The following is a 24,048-nucleotide window of genomic DNA, read 5'->3' on the forward strand; positions in this document are numbered from 1 at the left end:
GGTCTCAGGTCAAAACCTGTTTAAAGAAGACATCTAACAAATATAAGTCTTTCGCAGATAAGAAGAGGCGGGCTATTCCACCACTAAAAATTGGAGATCGTGTCTGGTTATCTACCAAAAATATTCGTTTGAAGGTTCCATCTATGAAATTCGCCCCTCGTTTTATTGGTCCATATAGGATCATTCAAGTTATCAATCCAGTATGTGTTAAACTTCTTCTTCCTAAGAATCTTCGGATCTCCAATGCCTTCCATGTGTCCTTGCTCAAACCTCTCATCATCAACCGTTTCTCGACTCCTTCCTCAGCACCGCAGCCAGTTCAACTTCATCAGGAGGAGGATTTCGAGATTACTGAGGTATTGGATGCAAAAATTTCGCGAGGAGTCCTCCGTTTCCTCGTTCATTGGAAGGGCTTTGGTCCTGAAGAGCGTTCATGGATCAAAGCTGAAGATCTTAATGCTCCTGCCCTTCTGAAGAAGTTTTATTCCAAAAATCCGGACAAGCCCGGTTCCAGGCGTTCTGTGCCCACCTTTAAAAGGGGGGGTACTGTCACTCACCGGACTGTGAGTGCTTCTTCCCGGACTATTAGGAACCGTGGACGTCCTCTATCCTGAGGGACTGCGCATGCGCAGCCCTTTCCAAACCTTCAGTGTATGTTCCTTTAACTTAATTGGCAGATCAGGCAACCTCCCTATATTAAGCACCTGTGGTCAACACCACGTTGCCTGATCTTGGAGTCTCATTCCCCATGAGTCTCTGAAGGTGTTCCTGTGTTTCCTTGTTCATTCAGCCCTGCTGATTCCTGTGGTTTCCAAACCACTTCTACCTCTGTGGTTTCCAAACCACTTCTGCTACTGTGGTTCCCATACCACTTCTACCATCTACTGTATCATCGTGACTGTGAGCTGATTCCTATCCGCTGCCTCCGTGCACTACAGTCTTCTAATCACTTCAACTCTACCATGTATCATTGGGACTGTTAGCTGATGCCTATCCGCTGCCTCCGTGCATTACAGGCTTCAACCACATCCACTCACCTGTTCATGTTTGTGACTGCCAGCTGATTCCTATCCGCTGCCTCCGTGCACTACAGGCTTCAACCTGCAACTCGTCTGTGTTTCATCATCGTGACTGTTTGGCTGATTCCTATCCGCTGCCTCCGTGCACTACAGTCTTCAACCTGCAACTCGTCTGTGTTTCATCATTGTGACTGCTAGCTGATTCCTATCCGCTGCCTCCGTGCACTACAGTCTTCAACCTGCAACCCGTCTGTGTTTCATCGTGACTGTTTAGCTGATTCCTATCCGCTGCCTCTGTGCGCTTCAGTCTTCAGTCCTTGTCTACTCTACCGTGTTTCCTTGAGTCTGCTGCCACTATTGCTACCCGCTACTCTCCGTGATCATCTGTTCCAGTTCAACTCTGCTCCGGTGTCCCATCGTTACTGCACCTGCTAGACCCCTGCTTCACCCATCCAGGGACTTGTATCCTGCTGGCCTCCTGCCCTTCAGGTATCTCTGCACTCCTGTCTGACTGCCTTCTCCTGAACCACGGTATGCATACTTCCCATTGACTGTGCTGTGTATTGCATACCTTGCTGGACTGTGTTGGTTCTCCTCTGGAGTGTACTATCTGCTGACTCTACTGCCATCATTGACTGTGTTATCTTATGCCGGATTACTTCAAGAGACTTTCTATATTGGCAGTGTTGTTCAGTCATTTATACATTTATATTGTGCATATTACTGTGGATCAAAGTCAAGGTGCCCGTGTATATATTGTGTTGCAGGCTCTCCCCGTGCACCTCCTCACATATATATTCAGTAGTACAACTTGCTAGTGGCAGACCACTGACTCCTGTTTACAGTTTCACCTGTTCCAGTATCCTCTCACATAGCAGTGGTACATCTTGCTAACGCAGACCACTGACTCCCCGGATACCGCCACTTGGATTCCATTCCTTCACTCTGACAGCGGTACAACTTGCTATCCGCAGACCGCTGACTCTCATCACCTCCTCGTTTCTGTTGGACATTCCTCCTCACTATAGCAGTGGTACAACTTGCTACCGCAGACCACTGACTACCTTCACGTGTCCTTTGTCCATACAGTTCCTCGTGTATTACTACCTCCATATTGCCAGTGCTGCTAGTCATAGACTTTCCTGAGCATCTCATCATCTGCTATTTCCTGTTCCGTGATCACCCTGCTACCAGAGTACCATATTACCACCTATACTGCTCTGGTAAGCCTATCACCTGGTGATCCCTGGGTAAAGACTCCTAGTGCCCGTGACACTCTGTCCCTTTCAGGGTCTTATCCTCCCGCAATATTACCACTACCGTTTAGCAAAACAGTTATGGTGTCTCCTAGCCTGGGTTACTAGCTCACACCAACCCTGTCCTGGTAGGGTTCCCTCCAGCGGCACCACAGTTCCTGGCCCAGAGTCCTTTTCACTGATGTCTTCTACACCAGGATCCTCCAAACTAGCATCCCCCCTGGCATTCTCCTCGCCCTATATTATTTTCTCTGTACCCAGGAAATAGGGTCAAATGTCTCCAACCTCCCCTTTACAGAAGGGGCCTCCCAGTCAACAATTTAGCTGCTAGACATACTGTCCCTGTTACCTTGATTAGACAATAGAATGGCTTGACTCAATTAGCTGTTTTGGCTGGATACACTACACATGGGGTTACAATAGTACATCAAGGAATGACACTGCACGCTTACATGGAACAATAAGACTTTTGACACATGATATCAGCAGGGTTACACAATATAAGTCTGTGATACCTTTTGATACAATTACATTTATATTGACACATATTGATACATTTCCCCATGCTATTTCAACCAATATATTACTGTGGAGGCACATTGCATATGAGTAGAAGTTCTAACCTCATTACCTCTCAGGTTATCTGTTGACCTAGCTAATTAACATGGGCTGCCAGCTAGTTAACTCAGACATTGTTCTGATAACAAACCTCATCTCAGCTGCACCCCATACAATACACATTTGAGACAAATGGTAATTACATTAGCTACCACAAGCAAAATGACTGCTGTTGTTCTGATATTTTCACACAGTATGGCAATATTGTTTCTATTTATACTACATACAATATCACAGGTAATAGTATGGGCAAAATGTGTCTAATAACATGAAATAATAATACACATAATACACCAATGCTCTGGTGTATATACTTAGACTGGGCCAAGGATTAAAAAGTACAATAAACCGTGAGAAACGGGTGATGATTACATAGTTCTCAGTCCAGTAGTACCCCGTTTCCTCACAGTGGCGTTATCACAAATCACATATCCTCAGGAGAGTCCAAGCAGGATAAGCAGATAAGCCATGTTGCAATGACATCCCTTAGTTTTTCAAACAGGCTGTCAGCGGCATTACCTCTGACCTGCGCCTTGACTCTCTGATAACCACTTCTCACTCCCGCCTCCAAGACTTCTCCCGCGCTGCTGCCCACTTATGGAATTCCCTACCATGCTCAATCAGACTTTCCCACAGCCTTCAAATCTTTAGATGCTCTTTGAAAACCCATCTCTTTTTTAGAGATCACCTTATCCTCGATAACAGTATTCACACCAATGCACCCTCACAACTATCCCAATCTACACTCTGAGCCACAGTCGCTCATCTTGTTTCAGCTGTGCCCTCTTCCCTTTAGAATGTAAGCTCTCTAATGAGAGCTTACATAATGTCTCCATTTATTTTGTCTGCCTTGTCTGTTCTTGTTTTACGTATGTCTTGTTTTATGTATGTCCTTGTCTTCCCTACTGTACGGAGCTGTGGAGCACTGTGGTGCCTTACAAATCTACGATACTACTACTACTACTACTACTACTACTACTACTACTAATAATAATAATAATAATAATAATAATAATAATAATAATAATAATAATAACATGCCTCTTAGTGAAGCAGATGATACACGGAGTAGCCTGCCTCTGAAAAATGTGACATACTTGGATACATGCAGCTGCTGTTCCTGCTGGTAAAGGCGAATCACCAACTCAGTAGGCTGTCACAGAAATATCATTTTTAGTTTGCCCAGTTCCGCTTGTCCACATATCTTTGGTTAAGTGTATAGTGGGTAGAATGGCATTTTGTAGCCCAATAATTACATTTTTACGGACCTTCTAGTGGAGGTGAGGAATAGCTTTTCTAGTAAAATGGTCTCATGATGGAATATGGGGACACAAGACAACCAGCTGCATTAATCTGTGATCCGCTTTGCGATTGGGTGACAGCTTTCATACATGCTTCCACTTGCAAAGGATTGTTTAATAGTAAATTGTTGTAAACTACTAGTAGTCTTCTTCTTTGTCTGCTTCTGGGGTGAAGATCCACCCACAGCAGCAGCAGCAGCATGTGGACTAATGCTAAAGATTTCTTCTGAGGAATCCTGGATAGTGGAGGAGTCATCTAGCCTTAGCAACTTGAATGCTGGACTAACTCCGATCACTGGTGAGGATATTGATGTGGGTGTAGATTGCAGGTAGAGGTGAGGAATAGCTTTTCTAGTAAAATGGTGTTGTGATGGAATTTGGTAATGGGGACACAAGGCCTCAAGCACATGGGCAACTTCTTGTTGCAAATCAAAATGGGGCTTTATTGTTACATCACAATATCACATCAAACATCAGGATGACACCAGCCAATCTACATGTGGCTATATGGCAGTTTCCCTCTACAACCGGCCACTAACTGGCATCGTTGCAATACACATGTGAACCACACAGTCTTTTATAATTAAAGCTCCTCCCACAGCCTTAGGTGACTGAGAGGCGACACTCCCACCTTGGCTTTAAAGGAAGTCTCCTCCAGATGGTCTGTAATCCCTGTTAATAGCAGAGACCTTGTCAGCCTTCTGTTGTTGCTGTGGAAGAAACTGTGAAAGTATGTAAATAAATCACATTTTACATTTACTTTGTGACATGTCTCAGACCTGTACATAACAGAACCTAAGTGCAGTGTTACCTGGTCTGCAGTCTTAAGCAGGAGTGGTGTGGCAATTACTGCTCTTTACCAAACTATCTATCTATCTATCATTAAAATCTAAGAGGCAAACAAGTAAGACAAAAAGGAGATAATGTTTGATTACATAGGTAATAACTTGCATCCTGGTGTAAAGGATTAAACTGTGAATTCTTTGTTTTTAATGGATATTCCTAGAGTAGTATCACTACAGTAAGCATTTCCTAGAATGATATTTCTGCCTTATTCCAGACCCTTGGTATTAATCAAAAATATCTCACCAAATTTTTCTGTTTTTACAATTTTTTGGAAGATAAGAACTAGAAATGATTTACCACAATCACAGTTCAAACTTTCAATTTTGTAATCTTAAATATTATTTCATTCTTTGACTAAAGCCTATATTCTCTACAAGTATTTGTTATCTTTATATTTCCCATATGGTTCAACTGACACCCAGCAGTAAGGGGAATTGGAGAACAGTCTGAAACAGAGAGATAATGTACTGAGCTATGAAAAGGAAAATGATGTTCCCATCACTGGTATTTGCCCACATGATGATAAGCTGTTTGAGAAATTAGCTGCACACACTCCCACATCAAAAAATAAATATAATTATGGGAATCTATTGCTGCAGTAGTTATGTTCTGTCCTCATATCTCATAATACAGTACATCCATTTTAAGAGGAAAGGCTAACGTAAATATGGACAGTGATGTGAAGGTACCAATGAGTCTTTGGTGGGCAATGAAATCCCTCCATGTAAAAGTACCATGGAATGCATTAACTGTGTTTAAATTATTGATATAAGTACGGAAGCTCAAAATATTTAACTTTATGTAACATTATTAATGGTAAAGAACTAATAAAGTTGAGCAATGCAAGGTACAGTACATACAAGGTACAGTACATATACCATGCTAATAATTCCTTAATTATGTTAATTTAATGTCCAGTTCAGATAGTACACTTGCATTGTGTAAGATCTTCTGCCAGTGCTGAAATGACCAAAGGGAGATTACATTTATTTTACTATATATACTTGCACTGTATCACAGGCCAAATATTTACATATAGACACAGATCATTTCTAAATTAGTTGGATTATAGGAAATAATATATAAATGTAACTTTAAAATTAAATCTGCTAAGGAAAAATGACAGAAACAGGAGATGCTGTCTTGGACACGCTCATCTCTATAACAATGCATACACGCAAGGACCTATCTATCAAAAGGAGTCTGGTGAAAATGTTTTTTCCTGGATTTGGGGCCTCTCTTTACTTATTAAAGCCCCTGGGTCAGTAAGTACCATCATCAGTGGGTGGGAATCTGGCAAAACTTCCCCATGTTTTGCAAGTACTGCCTCGGTCCTCTGATTGTGTAAAAGGAGTTTTTCCCCCCTTTTGGGTTACAATCTCCTTAATATACTGGCAAATGTATGTATGACAATTTAATACCGTTATATATATGACTATTACCGTCAACCAACTCCTCGCAAAAGGTATTTCTAAATTAACTCAAGAAATATCATTCTTATATTCCCTTATATTGACAGACTTCAAGAATAATCACAACAAGATATAGCTTCATTTAAAGTGTTTTGTATTATAGAACAATAAACAGCGTAACAATATTTTACACAAAATATAGTTTTTAGTGCAATATATAAAACTTATTGCCTGTAATATAGATATATATGTAATTGTGTGTGTCTTTTGACTAACTATTGTCTAAAGGTGTGTGTGTGTGAATGCATTGTGTAGTGAAGGGGGAGGGGAGAATCCATATAGACCAGCATGCATACCTCACTCAAAGTCCAGTGGACATTTTCAAACACATGGTTACAACCAGTTACTACTCCACTTTCTATGCATAAACCAACATAGCCAACAAAACCTGCACTTTCTATGCATATCTAACAATCTGATCACTTCCTTAAACCAACACAAAACCACACAGGACTATGTTTAACTAGGGATGTACACCAGCGACTTTTGGTGTCTCGTGTTTTGTGTTTTGGATTCAGATTTTCGTGATGTTTTGGGTTCGGATTTGTTTTGCAAAACACCTGCTGAAAGGTTTTGGTTCGGATTTAAGGTTTTGGATTCGGATTTTTTTTGAAAAAAGCATAAAAAGTTCAAAAATCAAGTTTTTGGGCTTATTTTCACTCCTACGCTATTATTAACCTCAATAGCATGCAATAACAAGCATTTCCACTAATTTACAGTGTATTCTGAACACCTCACAATATAGTTATTAGTCCAAAACGTTGCAACGAGGTATCTTTCTGGACTGCGTTGTGGAGTGGTCCCCACAATATAATAAGAAAACCATCAACTGGTCTTAATCACACCAAAAAATGTACCTGGACTGCGTAGAGGAGTGGTCACCACAATATAATTTAAAAGCCCTGAACTTGTATGATTCGCACCAATAAATGTATCTGGACTGCGTAGAGGAGTGGTCACCACAATATAATTTAAAAACCCTGAACTTGTATGATTCGCACCAATAAATGTATCTGGACTGCGTAGAGGAGTAGTCACCACAATATAATAAGAAAACCATCAACTGGTATGAATCGCACCGAATAATGTACCTGGACTGCGTAGAGGAGTGGTCACCACAATAGAATTAATAAAAAACCCTCCACGGCTCTGAATTCCCAAATTGGGGTGGCCCCGGTACTAAATTTGATACCGGGGCCACAATACCTCCTCCAAGTTCCAAGTGTAGTTTTTATAACATATTAACACTACACTAATTCTAGCACGTCAATACCTCTTGTTTTAAATAATGACGGCATTTAACTTTTGATTACATTTTTTGAATTTGTTGACATTTTCTTTTACTTTTTGAACATGGCAAACGACTGTTGAATGGTCACATAATGCCAAAAAAATAGTTGCAAGATGGAATTGTCCTTGGGCCCTCCCACCCACCCTTATGTTGTTGAAATAGGACATGCACACTTTATTAAACCAATCATTTCAGCGACAGGGCCTACCAAACAACTGTGGCTGAAATGATTGGTTTGTTTGGGCCCCCACACCAAAAAAAACAATTCATCTCTCCCTGTACAAGCTAAACAGGCTCTACTGAGGAAAGATGTCGTCCTCATCCTCAACCTCTGATTCCTCTCCCCCTACAGTGTGTACTTCCTCCTCCTCACACATTATCAATTCGTCCCCGCTGGACTCCACAACCACAAGTCCCTCTGTACTATCTGGAGGGCAGTGCTGTACTTCATTGAGGAATTGATTATTCATTTTTATAAACAGCATTTTTTCAACGTTCTGAGGAAGCAACCTCCTTCTCCGCTCACTGACCAGGTTCCCCGCTGCACTAAAAACTCTTTCCGAGTACACACTGGAGGGGGGACAACTCAGGTAAAATAGAGCCAGTTTGTACAGGGGCTTCCAAACTGCCTTTTTTTCCTGCCAGTAACAATATGGACTGTCTGACATGTCTATTTGGATGGTGTCAGAAAAATAATCCTCCACCATTTTTTCTATTGTGACAGCATCCAATGCAGCAACAGTAGACATGTCTGCAATGATTGGCAGGTCCTTCAGTCAGGACCAGATGTTATCAGCATCCCCGCCAGCGGGTCTTTTAGGAAAACTGAGCTTTTTCCTCGCAGCTTTATCCTCCAAATTTTTGTTTTCCATTATATGTAGCACAAGAGAGCGTACCCCTAAGCCACACACACTCGGCAAAGCCTTTAAAAAATATATGCGGCACAGGAGAGTACCACTGGACTTATACTGCTGAATCAGTGAACTTTGTAATATTGCAGTACCACTGGACTTATACTGCAGAATCAGTGAACTTTGTAATATTGCAGTACCACTGGTGGACTTATACTGCAGAATCAGTAAAGTTTGTAATATTGCAGTACCAATGGACTTATACTGCAGGATTGTTTTTGGATATTTTTTTTAAATTTCTTTTTTTTATAATTATTTTTTTTATAACATTTTTTTTACATTTTTTATAACTTGGGAATAATGGGGAAATAACAATGCCCTTAGAAGGACAGAGCACAGGACACAGCACCACTGGACTGAACAGGACACAGCACAGGACCCAGCAGCACCACTGAACTCAGAAGGACAGAGCACAGGACAAAGCACCACTGGACTGAGCACAGCACAGCACAGCACAGGATATAGCAGGGCAGAGGACCACCTAACACAACCTCCCTCTACCCTGATCAATGCCTGAGTGAAGATGGCGGCGGCCAGCGGGGAATTTATAGAATCCGAGTATCGCGAGATCTGACAACGGGATTATGACTTGGAGCCTCGCTTTCAGTTTTGCAATTGGCGGGAATACCCGGATCTGTCTCGGATCCGGCTCGGGTCGGCAAGGTTCGGGTGGGCTCGGATTTCAAGTATCCGAGCCCGCTCATCCCTATGTTTAACACCAATACAAAATGTTATATTTAACGATCTGATCACTTCCTAATCCATCACTTTCTATGCAATGTAGTCACCCTCCAAAATGGCTGACTTGCCATGCTTTGTATGCCCACAAGGCCTCATTTACTAAACAATGTGAAGTCAGTACAGACCCATTACTCATTACAAGCAGTATTAGCCAATCCACCACAAATAGCTCTCTCTTCAGCCGTTAACACACAATGTCTACTGGCCAATTTTAACACATGGTATTTCACACATAGCACAAACATCTCCATGACTAAAGCCTAACCAATACAGAACCATGTATAACACAGCATAAATGCTTTCATGACCAAAGCCTAACCAATCGATCCCAAACACAACAGGAATTAAACATATTCGAACATCCTCCATTCAACAACACATTACAACATGCTCACACTCACCTTTCATGCCATGCATACTCCATACTAGTCAGGGCCTAAGTAGGCCGTGATGCATCTCACGTCATGTCTGCTCAGGCCGGCCACAGCTTCCAAAAGAGTCCCTTTCTTTTCCTGTGTACAGTAAACCCTTCTTGTGGGCGGAGTCTAGAACCTGGCTAGTCTTTCATATGCTAATTACAGACCAAATGTTCAAACCTGTTTATCAAGTAGTTCACAGTCACCTTTCAATTCAATTGTGGCTGAATCTGTTATAGGTTATAAAATGAAACATAAATAATAGATTATTTATGTACTCTTCATCAGATTGCTACTATCATTTCATGATAGTGATAGCACAGCTGGTACACAAGAAAATATTCTTTATTATTAAAATATGTTTTCAGTTTTTTTCTTTAAATATTTTTTTTCTCTTTTTTACAATTTGTATGAAAATAACTTTACCACTGCTAGCCAGTGTCGCCGGGGAACTGAGCATCTGCCCTAGTTATATTTTATTGATCAATTGAAGGCACGCAAAGATTTTCTATCTCTAAAATAAGCAGTTATAGAAAATATTCACTTTATAATGTCTTTATATATAGATCCCTCAGTGACACAACTTCAATAGGGCATGCACAAATTAATACACATTATACTGCAACACACCCACCGTCCTCTGTGCAACAGTTTCTCCCCTAAAACGCATGTATGCTTACAATAATAGGACACTATAATGCTCCGATCTATCTGGCTGCCTGTGCTTCTAACAGTCCAGCATGCCTTTGCTTCTTGGCTTACCAATATTGATTCTTTAGGTGTCCTAATGAGCCCATCACAGGGTGTTTGCTGGTCACCTTACATAGCATCTTGCATCTTACATTTTATTTTCCATAATACATCTTGTTGGATATCATGCTTGGTATATTACTTCTTGTTTGGTATACTGTATTATGTGCATATGACTTGGTATATTATATGTTGCTAATTACAGCCTGTTAGGTGTATTACTGTTGGACTTTATAAGGTGGTATGAACATGTCTATCATGGACTCTACATGTATATTTTGTGTTTGGACTGTTATTAAGCACATAACAAAAGTTTTGCCATGCATGCTGTTTATTTTTTGCAGTTATGTTGGTTCACTATTTGACAGTACTATGCTCACTATGCACTGCAGACTAAATATATCTGTTTTGTTAAACCAGGTTATCTTTTTGCAATAGTATGTTAGCCATTGTTAGATTAGTATGTCTTGCAATGCAAATAGGCATCATTTGAAATTAATATTTGTATTATAAAATACAGGAACAGCTTCAATAATGACACCACATATCCTGTTTTGCATAGCTAGAAACTGTACATGTTTGTTGTGTGTGCCTCACACTCCTACTTTTTTTAATCTTCGCTCCAATCCTTATGTCATTCAAAAATTTGGAGTTTCACAACTTTGCACTCGCTAATCAAGGTTGCCTATCCTAATCTATGAGACCACTACAATCTCTTTTCATCTTGCGTGTTAACCCCTCTATTTTGCCTTCTGATATAAGCACTCTGTCTTTTCTTCAAGGATCAGTGACAGTTAATTAACAGTGCACTTCATCCCAAGAACATTTTGTCAGTCCAGATTACAGACCCTTTTACTTATAGTACTTGAATTAATTAATTGTGATAACTCCACTCTCCCAAACAGTATTCAATTAACTGTTCCATTAGCACTTAAAATACCTACGTTTATCTGCTTAAACAAACAAACCAATAAATATTGAATTATATTAATTGCATGTGAGTAAAACAACTCATCAAATTTTGAAATTTTGCTGTTTTGATTGCCACAGATTATTTTGTAATCCAAAGTACATTCTGTTCACAGCATAACAGTTGATAAGTGGAATTTTTAAACTTAATAGTTCTAAAATGTCGTTTAAATAAATGTAACACCTTCTCAACCAGAGAATGGCCATCTACATGTTGTCAGCCAGCTGTTCCATACTTCATTGAACCAGCTACGGATGCTTGGCCCCCTAAGAGAATTTAATTGGCTGCTTGCACTTTATAGTGCAGGCATCTTAATCGCATTGCATGTGATAGACACAATGACCATAAACTTTGTGATTGCTGTATGATTCTTGCCTTATTCTGGTTCCAAATTTGGTATGGACACTGAAAATTTTCTGGATTGCTGCCTGCTATGACCTTTTACCTGTATCCTGACCATTTCCTGGATTGCTACCTGCACTAGCATCTGTTTGAACACTGAATCTATTTCCAGCCTGTGTAAGTACTTGTGCTTCTCCTTTAGTACATTCTTTCATATAATTTTGATTTTATTAATTTGTTTCTTCAATATCTCCATATGTCATAGCCTGGTGCTGGTTGCAGCATTTGTAGGGAACAATGTTCTTCCCACAATTTCTACAACCAGCCCAGCCATTGAGCTCTGGTCTTTACCTAATATCTTTTTTGAAGGGTGAAGGGAGGAGTTTTGACTTTTTGTTTTTCTTTCTTTTACTTTTTTTTATTTCTACATCCTTAGTATGGATCTTTGCACCAGCCCACCATCTATGGCTCCTGTGTCCAGGTCTAACTCAGTCGCATTTAGAAGAACATGTACTTGGCCTATGCTTACCTACCCCATCCTGCCACTTTAGTTGTAAGGAGTCCCAAATGAAACATACAGGCAAAAGTCAAAGCATTATTGTGCAATATGGAAATGTATATTTTGAAAAAACAAAAAACAGATGTAGGTCCAATTCAACATAAGGCCCCTAGTTTATAAGTCAAACTTTAATATTACATATATTTTCAATACATTAAAATAATTTGAACCACACCAACTGAATTAATTATTTGAGTGAAAAAGAGGAGCTTAAAAGACAATCAATTTAGTTTTATAGTTAGCTTAAAGTATTTTAAATTGAAACACAGCTATTGTGCTATTTATTTGAATGAAAATTAGGTATTTATATGGCAAATGACTATCCAGCCCAATAAGAATAAAGTATATTAAAAGTAATAAAGAATATTGAACAATTTTGAATCACAAATGGTGCTATTTGAGTGAAAATAGAGCTTTTACAAAAAAAAAGTTTTATAAATTAGAATTTGCTATTTTAAATGATACTTATTGCAAATGTATTTGAGGAACAAAGATGTTTAAGATTCTGGATAAAACAGAAACTTTACTTGGAAAGTGGAATTTTGTAAATGATTGTTGAGCAGGGGAAGCATGTGGATCATGGATTTAGCTCCCAAACCAGTAATTTTTCTATGGTTAATTTACATAATATAAAGGCTGAATAGTTTATGTGTTTGTAAATCTTATGGGATATCCATTGTTGGCTTATTTTAATATTTGGCATTATATCAACATCTGTGTGTTAAAGCTCATTTAGTTTTTGAGTTGATATTCAGTCTGCAGCATTGAGTGAACATATACTTGCCAATACTATTGCACATGGGTATGGGCTTTCTATGGATAATTCTGGCCACTGTTCCAGCTTCTTTGCCTATATTCTAGTAGATCACAATCTGGTTTAATAAGACAATTCATATAGGCCTAAAACATTTTCTGTGCGTATGTTGTATTATGTTGCTCTTCAGTTTCCCTTTCAAAAGCAATGCGTCATGCCCATCAAACAAAATCTTCTTTTGTCTGTGTTTACATATTTTGTGTAGGTGGGAAGTTATGTGATTTTTTTTTATTTCCTCAAACACTTTCTGTAACAGGAATGACACCCTTTCTTGCTCGATAAAGGTATTAAATGTTTGAATAAGTCTTCTTTGTCAAACCTTCCTCCCCTGTTGTAGCACTTGTTTGATGAAGAAAAAAAGGTATTTATAAAATGCACACTTTGTTGTCATACCTATTCATATCATTTAATTATAAAGGGCCAACATCCTCTATACAGAAAAATATTTTCAGGGCATTAATTATTTATACAAGCATGAGACTCTACCAGGGAACCCTGCTCAATGAGTTTACAATATAAAGTCTTAAAATATATATTTTGCAGTATTATTCTTATTGTGTCAAATGTATGACGTACAAGGACATCTCTATAATAGCATCTAAATATTTTGCAACTCACCTACCACATTAGTCTATTTTCTGTCCCAGGTATAATATAGAACATTTAACAATAGTGAACCCCACACCATACCATTGTAGTATGGTGATCTCCGGTAGGAATATAGATGAATTGTTTTGGAAAAGGGATACTATTTTTATTCTTTCCTTAATTGATTATCTTAATGTAAATGATTTGGTTTAAAATTCACTAGCACACACAGTGCAACACATATTAATTTCCTCGATATTGCTCTATCAGTAAGAGACAATCAAATTGTGACGGAAACCTATTACAAACAAGTAATGGATTGTAATGGGTTCCTTAATTATAAAATCAATCATTTAAAAGTATGGGAGACTAATATTCCTAAGAACCAATTGTTAAGAATATGCAAGAACTGTTCTACTGACAGCTAATTTCTGAAACAAGCAAATGGACTCCTGGGGGTAAATGTTTTAAGTGCGGATTTTGTAACTCACTGATATTCGGTGACTTTGCAGGGGAAATTTAAAATGCCAATGGCTTTACAGGCAAGCTTTGCCTTTAAAGCCCCCTTGTAAGCAATTCATCCACCTCCATTCCCAAGATGTGGGAGGCTCTACTGCTCCTTGCAGTATCGGTGAGAAACAAACAACAAACAAATTACTTAGTAACTCTGACAATGGAGATGAGCGGAAAAGAGACAGCAAGAAGAAGCACAGGAGAAGAAGAGAAGCAGAGAGGTAACAAAACTGCAGGGGTTATAGAACTTTGGGTGTTCGGCTGTGGCTGGAGAAAATACAGGGGAGGCGGACAGTGAACTGTTGGGTTGAGGATAATTAAAAATGTTGGTGATGTGTGATATGGAAGGAGGAGGGCCCTACACATACCTTTATACTGGGCCCTGCAATTTCTGGTGTCAGCCATGCCTGGCATTCATGCGGATGTTTCTTTCCTACCTAAACAAGTGCATCCCTTCATGGCAATGGTATTTCCTGATAGGAGAGGCCTCATACAGCAGGAAAATGCGCCCTGCAACATTGCATAAATAGGTCAGGATTTGTTTGAAGAAAATGACAGATTTGAAAGAATTTTCAAGGTATGAAAGATTTCAAGGTAATGGCTTGGCATCCAAATTCCCCAATCTGATTGGGCATCTGTGGAATGTGCTGGAAAAACGAGTCAGAGATTTGAAGGCCCTGCCTTGCAACTTACAGGACTTAAAGGATCTGCTACTAACACCTTGGTGCCAGATACCTCAGGATACCTTCAGAGATCTTGTGGAGTCCATGCTTTAGCAGTGAGAGCTGTTATGGTGGCAAAAGGGGAACCTACACAATATTAGGCAGGTGGTTTTAATGATATTGGTGTGCATATAGAGAGCCCTCCTGTCCCACAAAATAAATACATTTTATTTAAATAGACTAACACATAAAAAAATATTTCCAGAGAAATTTACTTATCTCCTAAAGACGGAAAATGATGTGGCTTGTGAATGGTGAACACCCTCTGTGTAATTAAAATTGGCAAATGTTAAACATGTTACATTTAGCAACAATTTTAAAAGAATAGCAAATTTTAAATATGTTCACCTTCAAAACCTAATCTCAAATTACTTTTCCTGTAAAATGAGTTGATGAAAACATAAATTTTGGTCAAATATAAAGAATTTAAGGAATAAGCTTCAGGAGATTAGCTCATCCTTATTTTTAATTAAACAAATACATTTGGAAAATGTATATTTTCTAAGCAGATAAACACCTATAACCTCAAGGCTTAATTTAATCTTCATTAAAATTCTGTTTAGATTTCTTCACCTAATTTACACATTAAGTCCCTAAAACTTCAAAGTAGAAATTTACAAAATGTTCCATTATGCCTGCCGCTAATTTACATGTTACTACATGTATATATTTATGTGCCATTGTTGTCACTGTGTCTACTAAAGCAGCATACTTTGTACTTACCTATACACCACCTTGTGTGTACACAAAATAATTCCTTTTAAGAAGTTTACCATGTAACTATAATGAAGAAGCTGTCTCAGGCAGCAAGTTTTAAAGGCTGCTAATTAATTGGTATTGGTATTGATTTTACAAATTAATGGTATTTACCTTGTTGATAAATCTAGCAATGCTTAAACATTACACTATTTGTATTTTAATATATTCTTATATATAAATTAACTTATGTGTATGTTTATGTAAGTTTAACTTCAGCATCAAAAACTGTGTAGCCATATCAACCATAAAAATAAATCATATATAAAAATAGAACAAGCACATATGAGGTTGACAAAGAAGGTGCAGACATGAAAGAGTGGGTAAAGAGAGCCATGCTCATAACATTTTACAATATAGAGGGAGGAAGCAATACTGAAACAACAGGAGCTAGTGGGATTAGAATGGAGACTAGAACATTAGCTGATAAAGTACTCAGAGGGAATAGTATAAGTTGGGGATAGGCTATAGTGAAAAGCAGTGCATGAAATATTGAATGCTGAAGGACATTCTGGTCCCACTATGTAGGTAGTTCTTTAACAAAATCCAAGTGGAGCTGGTGAATGGGGGGATGGACACACAGTGGAAAAATAGGGTGAATACAAGGGGAGGAAAGGTAGATTTAGGTGACATCGGCATAGAGGTGGTGGTCAAGGCTGAAGGAGGTCCTTAGTTTACAAAGAGTAGAGTTATAAAAAGGGAAAAGCAGAGCCCTGAGAGACCACAATAGAGAGAAGTAGTGGAGGGGAGCATGTGCTAGAATAAGAGACATTGAAGGAGCATTTATAAAGGAAAGAGGTACTGTAGGAGAAACCAATGACATGAAGAGAATGAAGAGTATGCATGACAAGGGTGGTCTACAGTATTGCAAGTGGCAGAGAGGTCAAACAGGATGAGTAAGGAGAAGGTATAGCGTGGTAACTTGAGACAGAGGTAGGGTCAGAGGTAGGATCAAGAGTTGAGCTCTTAAGGATAAAGGATAAGAGTGCATTGCTGTAGATGGAAAGGAAAGGCCCAGTGAGGATATGGGGTCAGAATGAGGAAAAAGGGTGAGAATAGTGTGAAGACTTCATCCTCAGCAAAGAGAGAGCAAGAACTGTGGGTCATAGGGAAGCGGAGAAGATGGTCAGTGTGGGGTTCTGGATCTGGTGACCGAAGAATTCTTGATGGATAGTGATTTATTTTTTATTTTGAGGTAGGTGCAATAGTGGTTTGATCGAGTACTGACACCGCTCCAAAAGATCTAATACCCAATATGTACACACTAGGAATGGTTCCCTCCCTCCTATACACAACAACAGTATTATAATATCAGCTGTGTACATACATAAGGTACCAATCTATGGTCTCAACAGAAATAAAACATTCTTACTTTAAACATGTATGTAAATAGTGATGCAAATCAACAATATACGTACATTAGGCATCAAATTATGGCCCAAAAGAAAGTGGAACGTCCCTTCTTCGATACATCGGTATTAAGTCAGCTCATTCTCATGGCTAAAACTTAGAAAGGTATAACATAGTGTAACATGTTTAAACGTCCACTTTCTAGTCACAACTGGTTTACTCCAAACACCACGTGAATACTCAATTATAGACACCCAAATAAAATGCAGGTCTGTGGGTTTCCTGTGGCACCTTGACCCCAATGGACATATGCTTACAGTGTTTCCACTTTAAACCAGCCTTCAGACAAAATGTGCACTTTGTTTCTTCTCCCTCTCCTTCATTTAGATGTTGTCATACTCTCCATGATGCATATGAATAAAAAAATGAAGACAGGAAGAATCTAGTGCAACACTGTTTTACTTCTCATAGAAACTTTAAAAACAAGTTTACTTTTAAAACAAATTAAAAACAATCCCAAAATGGATAAGTCAGGGACTCATACCAGATGAAGATAGAACACAGGCATGGATCACAACAATGCTCCAGATCTGTTCCCCATCCAGGTCAGGTCCCGCTATCGCCAACGCGTTTCAACTCTCTCTGAGTCTTTTTCAAGGCTAATGTTCCTCCATATGATTGTAGGCAGTATTTATATTTTGTCTCTATGTGAAAGAGAGGCTTGGAGATTCACTTCCTTCCGTGATGTGAGTCCTCCGTCACATCGCTATACCGGATATAGGTAGATGCCCCACTTCCGGTTGGCGTGTGTAATTCAAATCTTCCTCGGATACTAATACAACACCCATGATACTTTGCATACAACCAAAGGTCACTCCACAACCCTAATTCACTACAATAGTGCATCCTGCCATTCTCTCCTGGCATGTCTCCGTAACGAGAGCGGTGCATTGCCCCACTTCCGGTCGGGCATGCGCAGTTACTAAAGTCAGGAAAAACACTCTGTAAAATAATTGTAACATTCTAAATCTGGTGACAAAAAGAATACTACTATTCCAATTAATTCTAATACATTTTGAGATGATCAGAGAAACAGACATGTTACTATGTGTGATAACAATTCTTTCATCCTATTGGATTTTCTTTGATAGGATTCGACCATTCCATATGTTAGTTCGAAGTATATCTCATATGAAAGAAAATTACAGAAGAAAAACAGTTATTGACCACACATTCATATGACACATAGAAGTTAGTACATATTTGTGTTTCTTTTATAGTTGAAAGAGGGTCAAATCTTCTTAATAATGTATTGAAAAAATAGGGGACTAAATAAATTCTTTTATTATTTCTATATATTATATATTGATTCACAAGAACCACTTCAGTTCAAAATCTAGGTTCAAACCACCTGGGGCTAAGGTTTTTAATTTGAAAATCCATTTCATCTCAGTTTTTGATAGTGAAATGACTACATCCCTATTTTTATCATTATATTCAATTTTATGTATTCCCCAGAAGCCGATGATTTTTTTAGGGTCACATGCATGGTGGCTTTTAAAATGGCTGGAAACTGAATGTGTCTCCAGCCCTTTTTTGATATTGTACACATGTTCCCGTAATCTGACTTTAAGCTGTCGGGTGGTCCTACCAACATAAAAGAGCCCACACTCACACTCCAGAACGTATATTATATTCTGTGAGTGACACGTAATGAACTCCTCAATTTTACATTTATAGTCATTAATGGTCACCTCTGTGAATTTACGGTTATTAGATTTACATGTTCTACACATTAAACATTCGCCACATCGGTGGAAACCTTTTGTTCTATTCAACTTTCTAGTTTCTCCATCTAACTGACTGCTGACCAGTTGATCCTTAAGGTTAGGTGCCTTTCTATATATGAATTTTGGTCTAATGGGAATGTCCTTCCCTATGACATTGTCCTTTTTTAGAATGTCCCAATATTTAGTAAATATTTTTTCTACATCTCTAAAATCCCCATTGTATTGGGACACAAATGCCCAATCTACATTTTGATGTGTTTCCTCAATTTTTTTCTTTTTTTGAATAAAAAGTTCCTCTCTATCTACCTTCAGTGCTCTTTCTTCCATTTTCTCTAAAATTTCCTTCTTATAACCTTTTCCTTCGAATTGCTTTTTCATATCCCTAATTTGATGGATAAATACTTCTTCCTCTGTGCAATTCCTCCTTATTCGCATCATCTGACTAAACGGAATATGGTCAAGCCAGACTTTATGGTGGTTACTGTCATACTCGATATAACCTGCCGTGTCAGTAGGTTTTTTGTATGTCTTTGTCTGTAAGCCTTTCTCATTAACATAAACAGTGATGTCTAGGAAGTTGACGGTGATCTTACTAAAGTCAAAGGTGAGTTCTATATTGCACTTATTGGAGTTCAGGTAAGTACAAAAGGTTTGGAGGGTCGCCTCTGATCCATTCCAAATAAAGAATATGTCGTCTATATATCGGTTCCAGGCCACCAGGCTCGCCCCAAAGTCATGACCAGCCCACACCCACGACTCTTCCCACTGAGTCATGAAAATGTTTGCATAACTCGGAGCGAACCTGGTGCCCATCGCCGTGCCGACGCACTGTTGGTAAAAAGATTTCTGAAACTTAAAATAACTATTGTTCAGGATGAATGTAATCCCTTCTTCTATAAAACATTTGGTGGCTTCGGTATAATCTGAAGTTTCAAGGCTAGCTAGAATCGCCTCTATCCCTAAATCATGTTTGATGATTGTATATAGGGATTTGACATCCGCTGTTACTAAATAGAAGTCTGGTTGCCAATCGATCTTACTCAGTTTTTCCACAAAACATCTTGTATCCTTAAGATGGGATTTGGATTTGATTACCAAAGGCTGTAGAAAATAGTCTATCACTTCTGAAAGATTTATGGTGACCGATTCCAAACCTGAAATAATGGGCCTACCTGGTGGAGTTTTTGGATTCTTATGTATTTTAGGTAATGTATATAATACCGGTATTCTTGGAGTAGGAATAATTATATAATCTGCTGTTTTTTCATTAATTGCTCCTGCTTCTACATGTTTCTTAATTAAACTCCTCAGGTTTGTAAGAATATTTTCTGTGGGATCTTTTTTTAGGCTTTTGTATGTTTTCTTAGCTGACAGTTGACCTTTAATTTCATTCGTGTAATAGTTGTAATCCATTATTACGACCCCACCCCCTTTGTCGGCGGGCTTAATAATGATATTTTTGTTAGATTTAAGATTTTTTACCGCTTCTCTCTCCTTTTTTGTCAGATTATATTTGCCCCTCTTTTTTCCTCTTGATTTTGAGTATATCTTTTCTAGATCCCCTATCACCATTCTATTGAAAGTTTCGATAAAATTACCTTTTACGTGCACAGGATAGAAATGAGATTTTCTTTTAAACTTATTCCCTATTGGGTCTGATTCCTTCTCAGTTGTATTAACATTCTCACTTTCCTTTGTTCGGAAAATTTTTTTTATTGTTAACTTTCTAATGAATTTTTGGACATCTATGTATATATTGAATGGATCAATCCTATTTGTTGGGGCATATTTAAGCCCTTTTTCTAGGACAGACATCTCGTCCTTCGTTAGTGTAATGGAACTAATATTGAATACTTTTGATTCTTCCTTTCTTTCTGTATTTTCTACCTTCCCATCTATTGTCGGTGTTTCAGGGATATTTCTTACTGAAGTCTTTTTTAATTTCTTAAGAATTTTAAATTTTTTCCACTTCTTCTTTCTACCCCCTTTGTTTCCTCTTTTTTTATTTTTATTCTTATTGTTATTTTCCTTATTGCCTAGATATTTTTTGATTTTATTAGCATTCAGAAAAGGCCTTCTTTTTATTGCTTGATGTGATTTTATCTCCATCTCTCCTTTAGTCTCCCCTCGTCCAAAAAAGATTGGGAAGATGACTCTGGGGCCTCTGATTCCCATTCATCTAAAATCTTAAACCTATTGTGTAGTGGGACAGGTTCTTCGTTACTTTCCCACCAACTAGAATGTACTAACTTCTATGTGTCATATGAATGTGTGGTCAATAACTGTTTTTCTTCTGTAATTTTCTTTCATATGGGATATACTTCGAACTAACATATGGAATGGTCGAATCCTATCAAAGAAAATCCAATAGGATGAAAGAATTGTTATCACACATAGTAACATGTCTGTTTCTCTGATCATCTCAAAATGTATTAGAATTAATTGGAATAGTAGTATTCTTTTTGTCACCAGATTTAGAATGTTACAATTATTTTACAGAGTGTTTTTCCTGACTTTAGTAACTGCGCAATAAGGAAAATAACAATAAGAATAAAAATAAAAAAAGAGGAAACAAAGGGGGTAGAAAGAAGAAGTGGAAAAAATTTAAAATTCTTAAGAAATTAAAAAAGACTTCAGTAAGAAATATCCCTGAAACACCGACAATAGATGGGAAGGTAGAAAATACAGAAAGAAAGGAAGGATCAAAAGTATTCAATATTAGTTCCATTACACTAACGAAGGACGAGATGTCTGTCCTAGAAAAAGGGCTTAAATATGCCCCAACAAATAGGATTGATCCATTCAATATATACATAGATGTCCAAAAATTCATTAGAAAGTTAACAATAAAATTTTTTTTCCGAACAAAGGAAAGTGAGAATGTTAATACAACTGAGAAGGAATCAGACCCAATAGGGAATAAGTTTAAAAGAAAATCTCATTTCTATCCTGTGCAGGTAAAAGGTAATTTTATCGAAACTTTCAATAGAATGGTGATAGGGGATCTAGAAAAGATATACTCAAAATCAAGAGGAAAAAAGAGGGGCAAATATAATCTGACAAAAAAGGAGAGAGAAGCGGTAAAAAATCTTAAATCTAACAAAAATATCATTATTAAGCCCGCCGACAAAGGGGGTGGGGTCGTAATAATGGATTACAACTATTACACGAATGAAATTAAAGGTCAACTGTCAGCTGGGGAAACATAGAAAAGCCTAAAAAAAGATCCCACAGAAAATATTCTTACAAACCTGAGGAGTTTAATTAAGAAACATGTAGAAGCAGGAGCAATTAATGAAAAAACAGCAGATTATATAATTATTCCTACTCCAAGAATACTGGTATTATATACATTACCTAAAATACATAAGAATCCAAAAACTCCACCAGGTAGGCCCATTATTTCAGGTTTGGAATTGGTCACCATAAATCTTTCAGAAGTGATAGACTATTTTCTACAGCCTTTGGTAATCAAATCCAAATCCCATCTTAAGGATACAAGATGTTTTGTGGAAAAACTGAGTAAGATCGATTGGCAACCAGACTTCTATTTAGTAACAGCGGATGTCAAATCCCTATATACAATCATCAAACATGATTTAGGGATAGAGGCGATTCTAGCTAGCCTTGAAACTTCAGATTATACCGAAGCCACCAAATGTTTTATAGAAGAAGGGATTACATTCATCCTGAACAATAGTTATTTTAAGTTTCAGAAATCTTTTTACCAACAGTGCGTCGGCACGGCGATGGGCACCAGGTTCGCTCTGAGTTATGCAAACATTTTCATGACTCAGTGGGAAGAGTCGTGGGTGTGGGCTGGTCATGAATTTGGGGCGAGCCTGGTGGCCTGGAACCGATATATAGACGACATATTCTTTATTTGGAATGGATCAGAGGCGACCCTCCAAACCTTTTGTACTTACCTGAACTCCAATAAGTGCAATATAGAACTCACCTTTGACTTTAGTAAGATCACCGTCAACTTCCTAGACATCACTGTTTATGTTAATGAGAAAGGCTTACAGACAAAGACATACAAAAAACCTACTGATACGGCAGGTTATATCGAGTATGACAGTAACCACCATAAAGTCTGGCTTGACCATATTCCGTTTAGTCAGATGATGCGAATAAGGAGGAATTGCAGAGGAAGAAGTATTTATCCATCAAATTAGGGATATGAAAAAGCAATTCGAAGGAAAAGGTTATAAGAAGGAAATTTTAGAGAAAATGGAAGAAAGAGCACTGAAGGTAGATAGAGAGGAACTTTTTATTCAAAAAAAGAAAAAAATTGAGGAAACACATCAAAATGTAGATTGGGCATTTGTGTCACAATACAATGGGGATTTTAGAGATGTAGAAAAAATATTTACTAAATATTGGGACATTCTAAAAAAGGGCAATGTCATAGGGAAGGACATTCCCATTAGACCAAAATTCATATATAGAAAGGCACCTAACCTTAAGGATCAACTGGTCAGCAGTCAGTTAGATGGAGAAACTAGAAAGTTGAATAGAACAAAAGGTTTCCACCGATGTGGCGAATGTTTAATGTGTAGAACATGTAAATCTAATAACCGTAAATTCACAGAGGTGACCATTAATGACTATAAATGTAAAATTGAGGAGTTCATTACGTGTCACTCACAGAATATAATATACGTTCTGGAGTGTGAGTGTGGGCTCTTTTATGTTGGTAGGACCACCCGACAGCTTAAAGTCAGATTACGGGAACATGTGTACAATATCAAAAAAGGGCTGGAGACACATTCAGTTTCCAGCCATTTTAAAAGCCACCATGCATGTGACCCTAAAAAAATCATCGGCTTCTGGGGAATACAAAAAATTGAATATAATGATAAAAATAGGGATGTAGTCATTTCACTATCAAAAACTGAGATGAAATGGATTTTCAAATTAAAAACCTTAGCCCCAGGTGGTTTGAACCTAGATTTTGAACTGAAGTGGTTCTTGTGAATCAATATATAATATATAGAAATAATAAAAGAATTTATTTAGT

This window comes from Mixophyes fleayi, chromosome 4, assembly GCF_038048845.1.
Source record: "Mixophyes fleayi isolate aMixFle1 chromosome 4, aMixFle1.hap1, whole genome shotgun sequence".
NCBI classification, from domain to species: Eukaryota; Metazoa; Chordata; class Amphibia; order Anura; family Limnodynastidae; genus Mixophyes; species Mixophyes fleayi.